Source organism: Suricata suricatta, chromosome 3 (genome assembly GCF_006229205.1).
Source record: "Suricata suricatta isolate VVHF042 chromosome 3, meerkat_22Aug2017_6uvM2_HiC, whole genome shotgun sequence".
NCBI classification, from domain to species: domain Eukaryota; kingdom Metazoa; phylum Chordata; class Mammalia; order Carnivora; family Herpestidae; genus Suricata; species Suricata suricatta.
Genome location: NC_043702.1, coordinates 64,590,205 through 64,601,533, shown reverse-complemented (window position 1 = coordinate 64,601,533; position 11,329 = coordinate 64,590,205). Strand labels below are relative to the sequence as shown.

General features: G+C 38.2%; 1 long non-coding RNA gene across 1 annotated transcript in view; it reads left to right on the top strand.

Annotated features, from left to right (window-relative positions):
* Positions 1 to 10,228: 10,228 nt before the first annotated feature.
* Positions 10,229 to 11,329, top strand: part of LOC115286488 — an 85,965-nt gene continuing 84,864 nt past the window's right edge. The window contains exon 1 of the long non-coding RNA XR_003906085.1: positions 10,229 to 10,329. This is a non-coding gene — a long non-coding RNA (uncharacterized LOC115286488). The remainder of the gene's footprint in view (positions 10,330 to 11,329) is intronic.

Genomic DNA, 11,329 nt, shown 5'->3' with positions numbered 1-11,329 from the left:
AGTTCCCTTATGTTTGTGATTCACTGAATTATATAATTTAGTGTTCCACCTTGGGGACACAAATGTTTACAATTGTTAGACCTTCTTAGTGAATGGACCCCTGAATTACAATAAAATACCCTTCTTCATTTCTTGTTACAGTCTTAATTTTAAAGTTTAGTTTGTCTGATATAAGTATGGCTACTCCATCTTTCTTTTGACAACTATTAGCATGATAGATGGTTCTTCATCCCCTTACATTCAATGTGCAGGTGTCTTTAGGTCTAAAATGAATCTCTTATAAACAGTATATAGATGGGTCTTGTTTTCTTATCCATTCTGATACCCTATGTATTTTCATTGCTCCATTGTCATTGGAGCATTTAGTCCATTGATGTTAAGAATGAGAAATGAAAGATATGAATTTATTGCCATTATGTTGTCTGTAGAGTTGGAGTTTCTGGTGGTTTTCTCTGGTCCTTTCTAGTCTTTGTTGCTTTTGTTTATTGTTTTTTGGTTTTTCTTTTTCATCTTTTCTCCTCTCAGACAGTCCACCGTAAAATTTCCTGCAGGGCTGGTTAAGTGGTCATGAACTCTTTTAGTTTTTGTTTGGGAAACTCTTTATCTCTTCCTTCTATTTTGAATGATAGCCTTTCTGGATAAAGAATTCTTGGTCCATATTTTTCTCATTCAGCACGTTGAATATATCTTGCCACTCCTTTCTGGCCTGCTATGTTTCTGTGGATATGTCTGCTGTGAACTTGATCTGTCTTCCCTTATAGGTTAAGGACTTTTTTCCCTTGCCACTTACATAATTCTTTCCTTGTCTGTGTATTTTGTGAATTTGACTGCGATATGCCTTGATGATGGTCATTCTTTGCTGAATCTAATGGGAGTTCTCTGTGCTTCTTGGATTTTGATGTCTGTGACCCCACATTAGGAAAGTTTTCCACTATAATTTTCTTATATAAACCTTCTGCCGCTTTTTCTCTCTCTTCATCTTCTGGGACTCCTATGAACTGGATATTTTTCCTTTCTAATAGTCACTGAATTCTCTAAATCTTCTATCATGATATTTTACCTTTGTTTCCCTCTTTTTTCTGCTTTATTATTCTCCATAATTTTATCTTCTAAACCACTGATTTGCTGCTCTGCTTCACCCATCCTTGCCATCATGGCACCATTCAAGATTGCATCTCAGTTAGAGCACTTTTAATTTCGTCCTGACTAGAATTTATTTCTTTTATCTCCGCAGAAATGGATTTTATGTTTATTTCAATCCCAGCTAGTATTCTTATTTATTAATTGGTCTAAGTTCTGGTTTAGACACCTTGCTTAAATCTGTATTGATTAAGCCCCTGGCTGTCTTTTCTTCCTGTTTTTTCTTGGGGTAGATTCGTTTGTTTTGTCACTTTGGAAAAAGAAAAAAAAAGATAAAAAATAAAAATTCAAAAACCAAAAAAGAAAAATCAAATAAAAGAAGGTAGATCCTAGGTGTGTTTTATTCTCCTTGTTGAAAGAAGCATACTGCTGGGCATCTACCCAAGGGATACAGAAGTGCTGATGCATAGGGGCACATGTACCCCAATGTTCATAGCAGCACTTTCTACAATAATCAAATCATGGAAAGAGCCTAAATGTCCATCACCTGATGAATGGATCAAGAAGATGTCGTATATATACACAATGGAGTACTACATGGCAATGAGAAAGAATGAAATCTGGCCATTTGTAGGAAAGTGGATGGATCTTGAGGATGTCATGCTAAGCGAAATAAGTCAGGCAGAGAAGGAAAGATACCATATGTTTGCACTCATAGGTCATAGGAGAAACCTAACAGGGGACCATGGGAAGGGGAAAGGGGGGAAAAGAGTTGGGGAGAGGGAGTGAGGCAATTCATGAGAGACTTTTGAATGCTGAGAATAAACAGGGCTGAAGAGGGAGGGGGAAGGAGGAGGGGTGATGGTCATGGAGAGGGGCAATTGTGGGGAAAAGCACTGCGTGTTATATGGAAACCAACTTGGTAATAAACTATTTTTAAAAAATAAATTAAAAAAAGAAGCTTGATAGAATAGAGAAAAAAGGGGGAAGAAAAGTAAAACAGGTAAGAAAAACTTTAAAAATTAAAAAAATTGTGTAACTAAAATGAAATAATGAAAATGAAATAGAATAAAAATTTAAAATAATTAAAAAATAAAAATAAAAGTTCCTCTTATTGTAACCAAGAATGAGGAAGAAAGGAGGAAAGGAAGAAAAAAAGAAAAAAGAAAAATGAAAACAATTCAAGGAAAAACAGAAGCAAAGAAAACGAACAAATAAATGAACCAGCAAATAGAATGAAACCTGAATGAAGTTACGCCCATTTTCCTCTGTAACAAACTGTGAAGTCTTTTATAGTCTGTACACTAAGTAGATAGGGTGACTTGTGCTCTTCTTCTAGGGGATGTGCTTGAAGGGCACAGTTGGACAGGGTTTGGTGTAACAGCTCTGTTCTCCACTAGGCACCGCTGCTTAGCTGACTGGGGTGGATCAGTGCGGGGCTTGGGAGAGGTGGAAATGGCTTCATCCAGCTCCCTAGTTTCGGGCACAGGAACTTTTGCTCTCACCAACCCGCAATCAAGCACCCTTCCTTTGTCTCAGACCTCTGTCCACTCCCTGCCTCTACCCTGAGAGTTTGTCTCAGATGGGGTTGTATTTCAAAACCCCAAGTTTCAGAGACCCCCTGTGGCTTAGACTTGCCCAGACTTTCTGGAGGAGGGTCTTGCTGGGCAATGGCCCAGTGCCAGCTTGCCCCAGAAAACATTCATGCGTAGCAGCAGAGATTCAGAGATTATGGCAAGTGACAAAACACAGTGGGTGCCAGGTTTCACTGCACTCTAGCATCTTCGTCCCAATACCAGCAAATGTGGCTGCTCTACGGGGTCCACTACTAGTACCTCTACTTATGGAGAGGCTGTTTGCCCTCTACCAGATTCACTCCAAGCAGGGAACCGCTTCTCCCCATATGGCACACAGACACTGCTGCCTGTTCTGGGGACTCACCCTATTTCCTTACCAGAGCTCTGCCTGGCACTGAGCTCTGGAACTTCACACTCTGTACTCCACTATCTACAGAATCCTGGTGTATTCAAAACACTCTACTTTTTCCCCATCAGTGGTTTGGGGGAACAGATGTCTTGTTCAGTCCCATGTGAGTGCCTTCACTCATTCTTTTTCTTTCCAGCTACTTTTGGGGGAGTGCTTTTTTCTGCACAATCCTGATATGCTACACTCTCCTGATTCTCTGTCCTTTCTGCAAAAACAGCTCCCTAGCCTCTGGAGCTTTTCTCTCCCCTAGTTCACCTCTCCATACCATGAACCTGCTGAGTTCTGTGGCCCAAGTTATGTAGATTGTTGTGTTAATCTTCAGATCCATTTCCTAGGTGTTCAAAATGGTTTCGTGCTGATCTAGCTGTGCTTCAGGGATACGACAAGCTCAGGGTCTCCAGGCTGCTCCACCATGTTAACTCCCTTCCTCAACAGTTCTTAATAATCGACAGTATTCAGATTATTTTTAAGTTTCAGTTATCTTCATGACATGTTCCTTCAACTTTTTCAAGTCGTTGCTCAATTATTTCCCTCTTAGTGGGGCAATGCTGACCACTATATCTGAGTTTCAGCCTAATTCTTTCACCATCCTCATTCCAAGTCTCCTTAACTGCCTTATTTTGTTTTTTGTTTATCAATAGCATTTGTCACTTTCTCAAATACTGTTATTTTCTTATGTTTGTTCATTGTTACATTGCTTAGCTGGTACACAGCTTTCAATCCTCATGGCCTCACTTATGATTCTGGCTTTGGCAGTGGTCACTGGTACCCTGTGGACTTTTGTTTTTAAGTTTTTATTTATTTATATTTGAGAGAGAGAGTGCAGGAGAGGGGCAGAGAGAGAGGGAGAGAGAGAGAATCCCAAGTAGGCTCTTTGCTACAGCACAGAGCCCAGTGTGGGGCTCGATCTCATGAGCCGCTTCCAGACTTTGATCAGTTTCATGTAGTTGCAGCCTGATTCAGTTGCAGTCTGATTACCTCAGAATTAGATCCTAAATTCCTGTTTCAGGGCTTCTCTGACAGTGCAGACTTCCTTTGGTAACTTATTGGAAACAAAATTAATGTAACCTAAAAGTGGGGGACTTGATTCTGCAGGGCTGTCCTTGGTCAAGGAGTTGGGCCTTTAGCTCCCTAAGGCAGATGCTCCTGTATGATTTTACAGTTTCCCACAGGTATAGAATAAGGAGTGGTGGCCAACTTACTTCTTCCATTCATTGATTCCTCCACCATACTTCTTTTATTCCTCTTGTCCCTGGTTTTGTCCACTGAGATCATACTCCTACATTATCCACTTACTCTTACAAGTCTTGGCCACAGGCTCCACTTTATGGAGAATTCAGGCAAATAAGTTTTTTTCTTTTCCTTTTCTACCCTGAGTTGCCCAAAGGTAGTCAATACATCCTAAGTATCCAGAACATTGTCTGTCACCTGACAGGCTCTCAACAAATATGTTCTGAATTGAACTGAAAGTAATTCGGCTCTCTCTGGATCAGGTAAGGATTAGGAAGTTGTGATTTCAGTGCCAAAGTGCAACTATCAAAACGATACATTACCTAATAGTCATCGAACTAGACCATAGGGGAGTTCAAACAGGTATGACAGTAGAGGGTGGATGTGAAAGGGCCTGTGTTTATGAGGCACACATCTTGTGATACGTGTACCTGCTGTATGTGTAAATTTGGAAAATTCTTTAACCTCTCTGTTGTGATTTCCTCATTTCAAAAATGGGATAATAATTATCTCTTGTTCAAAGGGTTGTGAGGATTAAATGAGTTGCTATGTATACATACATGCCAGGCCGTAACATGTTTGAATATATACAACATACATGTTTGCAGTTATTATTATTATTGTTGTTATTTTTGCCATTATTGATTTCCACCACACATAGTATGGAGACCTCATATCAAATTAAAATAAGTGGACATTCCCAGACTTCAGGTAAATCTAACCAACGTTTTCCCATCATTTTCTTATATTTTTGCGTTTTTAGTTACAATTATTATTTACTCTAATAAACATCTAAGCCATATAAAAATATATAAAATTCTGCAATATGTTCCAATTCATTCAAGTTTCATTTTATTCAAGTATAACTTTATTTGTTTGCTAATAATATCAGCCCAATTTATAAGTGAATTAGCCAATTCGTGATAAACATTACCATTAGAATAAATACCATACACTAGTCTATCCTTGGGCTCCATGCAAGGTTCAGACAACTTATTTTGTTTCCATGAAGCTCGTAGACAAAACGTCAAATTAAATTTCAGAATCCTGAAATGTTGTCCTTTGTGAAATAGAGTTTTCCATGCCTACCCCATCAGGTTTGAGGGAGAATTAAATGTCACAATGTTCATGAAGGGACCTAGCACAGACTCTGGCATGTAGCTGAAGATCAACAGCACTAATTGGAATGAATACTAATTTGAATAGCACTAAGTAGAATCCCATCCATACTCCATACTTCTCGGAACTTGTTGCTGTGATTTTCGTAAAAAAAAAAAAAAATTCAAACTAAAATTTTAGCACTACAAATGTCTCATTAGTATTTGTTGAACAGAATTCACTTTCACGAAAATAAATGTTCCAGAGATGAATGTTAGAGATTGAAACCTTTTCATTAACCATAACAGAACCAGTTCCGGAGTTATTTCAGCTGCATTTCAATTTGTCATTTAATTTAGTAAGTTACAATGAGAAGTACTAAAGAGCAACCTAATCCGAGTTCTTTAAATTCTTTTAACTTGGCATTATATGCTGAGCAAATAAGTTTATTAAGAAAGCTGCTCATGAGGCATGATACCTTGAGTCAGATGCTAACCTGTGATTTACCAAGTTTAAACTTATAATACACGCTGAGTGTGATTTTCAAGGTAGGAGAGATAAGGTAATGAGCGAAACACTAGCCATTGCATTAAAAAATTCATCTCTAACTGTGACCTTGACTTAATCTTTAATTTTTAAGTTTATAAAATATGTGGTTATGGGAATGTGAAAGGATTGTAACAAAAATATCCAATTTTTTTTTTTTGGCAAAAGAATTGTACAAGGAAGGTCTTGTATTACTTTAGCAGTTGGGAACCTCAAATGAGATTCCCACTAACAGAGTACTTGCACAAATATGGAGGAGGAAAGAGCACAGTTTAGTTTCATTGCAGCCAGCTACCAACAGTCTTTTTCTAGTATAAGGTGACTTACAATATCATTATATACCCAGCTTAGCATTTTTACTGCTTTTAGGTTAAGTGCCATAAACTCATGGGACCTGTAAACTCACATGTAATAAAATTTTAAAAAGACGAGGAAAACATGATTTGCAATTATTCACCCTCTAATATGAATTTATTTACAGTCACTTTGACTCCTGAAACAAATCAGTCCTAATCACAGGGAAGAAAATTTAGCATAATGAGATTGTACCTTTTTACATCAGGGCTCATTAAGTGTCTAGGGCAGAAGCAGTACCAAATTAAATACTGTAATAAATTCCAGTGACTTCATTTAGGGAGAAATAAGTATCTCTAAAGTAAACCAAAATACTGAAGGAAAGCACATACGTTTTCCACAGGGGTTTCTGAAGTTTGAAACAAACAAGCATTTGACTTGATACAATACTAAATAATTACTGAAGAGATTTGTGCTATATAAATGCTTTCATTTTTCAGAAAATGAAAGCATTTTTAGAATAATTCTTTAAAAATATGATCCTAGAATCTAATTATCCCTTACTGCAACCTTAAGAATGTATTTATATGATTTCAGGCTACAATATTAAAATTTAAGTGACCCCAAATCCCAGAAATGGAGATGAAAGTACTGTAGTAAGACTAAACTGCTCGGGATTATCATTTTTCAAAGGTGTTTCCTGCCCAGGTTTAAATGCCAGGTGCCAAAAGTGATAAGCACACCATTCCGTCAATAGACCACTATGTTCCTTACTCTGTTCTTCTCAAAGTGACAAAGTGCCTTGATTCCAGTGGCGATTCCCCAGTCTGCCTTGGCCTTGGGTTTCCATTGTGACCATTAAATGCTGAAACTGAGCCCAGAGCCCAAGATCACAAGATCTGAACGTTGTGAGGGATTCTAAAGAGGTAAATTAACTCTTTCCTCTGCTTCTAAGAAGGACAAACTATGCCCAAATATTTCCAGAGGAATAATTTTGCATCCTAATGAGAGTGAAAGAGTAAGCGGTGGGACTTTCCTTCAGAAACACGTTTGCATGCTTTTGGACTATTTCTATGCTAATGCCATTGCAACAGCACATGGGTGGTGCCTCCCCACACAGTCAGATTAGCGCATGACTCGGATTAGGCATCTCGCTGTTACAGATTCATTACTTCGCTTGAGAAAATTCCTTTTGTGGACTAAACAACCCCTTGCAATATAACCATTTTTATACATCTTATTTTACATGACTGAATGTTTCTACTCTATTTTCCCATCTCTCCCCCAGTCCCCCTCTCCACTCTTCCCTTCCACCTTTTTAATGTGGTCCTCTCTCTCCCTGGCCTGCTCTCTACCCTCCACCCTGGGTAATGACACCGCTGAGCTCGAAGTTTAGCTCATTACCTTGGAACCATCTTTTCCCTGACCTTTTCTATTCTGCGGGATGCCAAATTCTGTAATTAATGCTTAAAAAATGACTCCTGAATTGGTCCCTCTTTTCTGTTGCTGCTCTCTCACTTCAGGCTTTTATTATGTTTTGTTTGAGTATAAATTCATCCTCCTTATTGCTTTGGTTTCTCTCCAGCTGCCAAGTATATCATATGCACTGCTGTCACAGTGGTCAGCATGAAGCATAGCTTGGACTTAATCTTGTGTTGAAACCGTCACCGCTTCCACGTTATCTGCCAAGGCATCAAACTCTTTGGCCTGGCTTATACCCCTGTTCCAGCCCCACCCCTACAGCCAACACTCATGACCCAGAATACTAACTTCCTAATATCACCATTCACGTTTTCCCTTTCACATGGGTGATAGTCTTCCAAACTATATAAAGTTTCCCGAACACAGTCTAAATCTTCTTACGTTATTTTTTCTTTTTTTTTAATGTTTATTTTATGTATTATAGAGAGAATGAGAGAGAGAACACAAGCACGGAGAGGCAGAGGAAGAGGGAGACACAGAATCTGAAGCAGGCTCCAGGCTCTGAGCTAGCTGTCAGTACAGAGCCTGACGTGGGGCTTGAACTCATGAACTGTGAAATCATGACCTGAACCAAAGTCGGCTGCTTACCCAACTGAGCCACTCAGAAGCCCCTGTGTATGCCCATTAAATTCTGAGCTACTTTTAAGGCCTTTATTAATTCTTCTTTTTATTTGGAATTTTGTATTGTAGTTTGTAAATTTCTCAAGAACACAGTCTATAACTTCCTCTCCTATACATACAAAAACACTGAATGAATGTTTACTGTGTTGGGTTAAAATCCATAAACTTTACTGTATAGTTTTCTGTTACTGGACGTCTATGAATTAGTTTTAATCTTCTTTAAATTTGATATGGACAGAAATGCAATCCAAGCCACACTGATTAGACCCCCCCATTGATTCTGTCAGGAATCAAATCCTTCATCTTTTCCTGAGTTTGTTTATTTCCTCAGCGACACATAGAGACAAGGCCACCTCTGGCTGGTTCTTTTGGTAGGCCTCCTCATTTTCCCCCTGAGTTACTGCCTCTGATGCTGCCAATACTGCCACTCTGCCTCTTTCCGGACTTGGAGGTGGCAACGCTGCATTCACTACCTTTGTGGTCCAGACTGAGACACAAATCTTTTCCTAATTACTCTTTGCAAACTGAGACCAGGGCATGCCTTTTTAAAAAAAAGCAGCAAAAGAGTAGGAAATGATGCAATGGAGGGAAAACACATAGAATCTTTACAACTGTTCTAGATCCAGGGCCACCAGCTTCTAGCTTTATCTTTTTGGCTGTCACATGACCAGGGCAGTTCACCCCCAACACCAGAATTTCCAAAACTGTACCGCTGAGAGTCCATAGACCATCAGCCCTAGAGACAGACTAAATATTTCTTTCCTCACCCATTCATAAGGCCTCCTTCCCTTGGGCTTCATTTCTTCATTTCCTGTGATTGATAATGGCAAGATTAATTTCTTTTAAGGGACACCCAGGCTTCACCCATAGTAAACCTATGGCCCTGGCTAGTCTAGCACTCAAAGTGAGTTATTCTGATATCTACAGAAATTTTGTTATGTGAATACAAAACCTGATTTTAGTCGAGTATGGTGTATAACTTACATTTGGGATATGGTACATCATAGTTAGTTTCCAATAGTGATGAATTTTTAAAATAATGCTTTAACATTGTCATCAATTTTGTCAATTGCTGGCAACTGGGATAGTGTCACTAACTTTCACAGTTAACAGTTTAGCTTAAAAAAATTTTTTTAAGTTTATTTATTGTGAGAGAGAGAGAGTACAAGTGGAGCAGGGGCAGAAAAAGAGGGAGAGAATCTCAAGCAGGCTCCACACTATCAGCACGCTGCCTGACACAGGGGTTGAACTCATGAACTGTGAGATCATGACTTGAGCTAAAACACTTAAATGACTGAGACACGTCAACAATTTAAATTTTAAAATGTGGTGGTGAAGTCTCAATTTCAAATGGTTTGAAGAGGTAGGAAGTGAGTATACATAAAATTTTAAGATGTTTTGTGGAGAAGGATATAAGTAGGTATCAGGACTGGGGTTGGAAATTGAGGGAGTGCTAGGGACCAGGTTTATACTAAATAAAGAAATATGAAGAAGGAAGAGGAGAGAAGAAAGGATGAGAAGTGAAGTGGAAGGAAGAAAGGAGAAGGGAGAAAGAGAAAGGAAGAAGCAGCAAGAGATAGAAGATCTTTCCAGTAGAAAATATCATTAATTATACTGTAATGCTTTTTGATACTTTATTATCAACTCAAACTGAGATAGCCTTTGATATATTCTGATTTTAAACTATAGTAGAAAGTTGTAAAACACTATTATTTTAAATCTTTAAAAAAATTGAACACTCCAAACTGTGCTCCATGGGACGGAAGCTAATGCAACAAGAAGTTGCAGAGCTATCTGGCCTTGGCATTCAGTCATTAGGAGAGAGCTGCCAACTGAACTCTGCCTTACCAACAAGAGAGTGAGTTTGCTTCACTCTTCTCTGACCTCCAGCACGGAAGACAGGATGGTTGCAGCCTCTGTGGAACTTAAGGTAGTTCTTCCCTTTGGGGGAAAGACACCATTTGCAATTTGATCTCTGCCTGGAATCCTAAGGTAACAGAATAGCCACTAACAAGATAGCAAGTACTGAAGAGAAATTAAGGAATGCATTTTAATGATGATTTTTATAGATGATTTTCTAATGAATGTTGGTTGGCATATAGACTTTCTTGGTTGGGTAAATGATTGATGTGATAAACTCCTTACATTCTTTCAAATTCTAGAATATTTTATATTTTTAGACACAAGTTCTTTCAACTTGAGTGATTCTTGAACATTTAATTCACATTTTTTGAGGTCTTTGGAATAGATCAATTACCATGAAGAGTATAATTGATTTGTAAGATTAAATTGAAGTCATGTGAACAACATCCTGGTATTCTGATATGCATGTTTATGGATAAAAAGAGAAAGCTCAAGAGATATGTCTTTGAAGAGAAAGTATTTAGGAATTAAGATAGAATATGAAGTTGGTTGCCTCAGTATATTTCAAAGGAACATATCTATTTTGTTCTTGAAAGGAACTATCCTCTCTTCCTCTGTGCTTTCTTATTCAGCTCTAGCAGAAAGCCCCTGGATAACAAAGCCTGCTGGTGCCTCTGCTAGTTTTTCATTTAATGGAAGATGGAGGTTAAATGAGTCTTGATTCATAGATCCTCATTTCTCTCCTTCCCACCTCTTTCAAGCTCTGCTGTCATAAAATCAATGTAACTAGTATCTGTGCTATCTTAAATAGCTCAGATCTAATAAGATCAAATTTAGTTGGATAAATGCAAATACTGTTTCCCCTGTCACACATCCCAAATACTACTACACACAGTAAATATAGGAAAGACATATTAATAGTTATTAATGTTTTTATTTTTGACACTTCTTTTGTTTTTGTTTTTCTAAAATAGGCAGCCATATCTTTATTTTTTTTAAGATTTTATTTTTTAAGTAATCTCTATACCCAATATGGGGCTCAAACTCACAACCCTGAGATTGTCATAAGCTCTATGGACTGAGCCAGCCAGGTGCCCCAGCAGCCTATCTTTATAACAAAAGTTTAAAC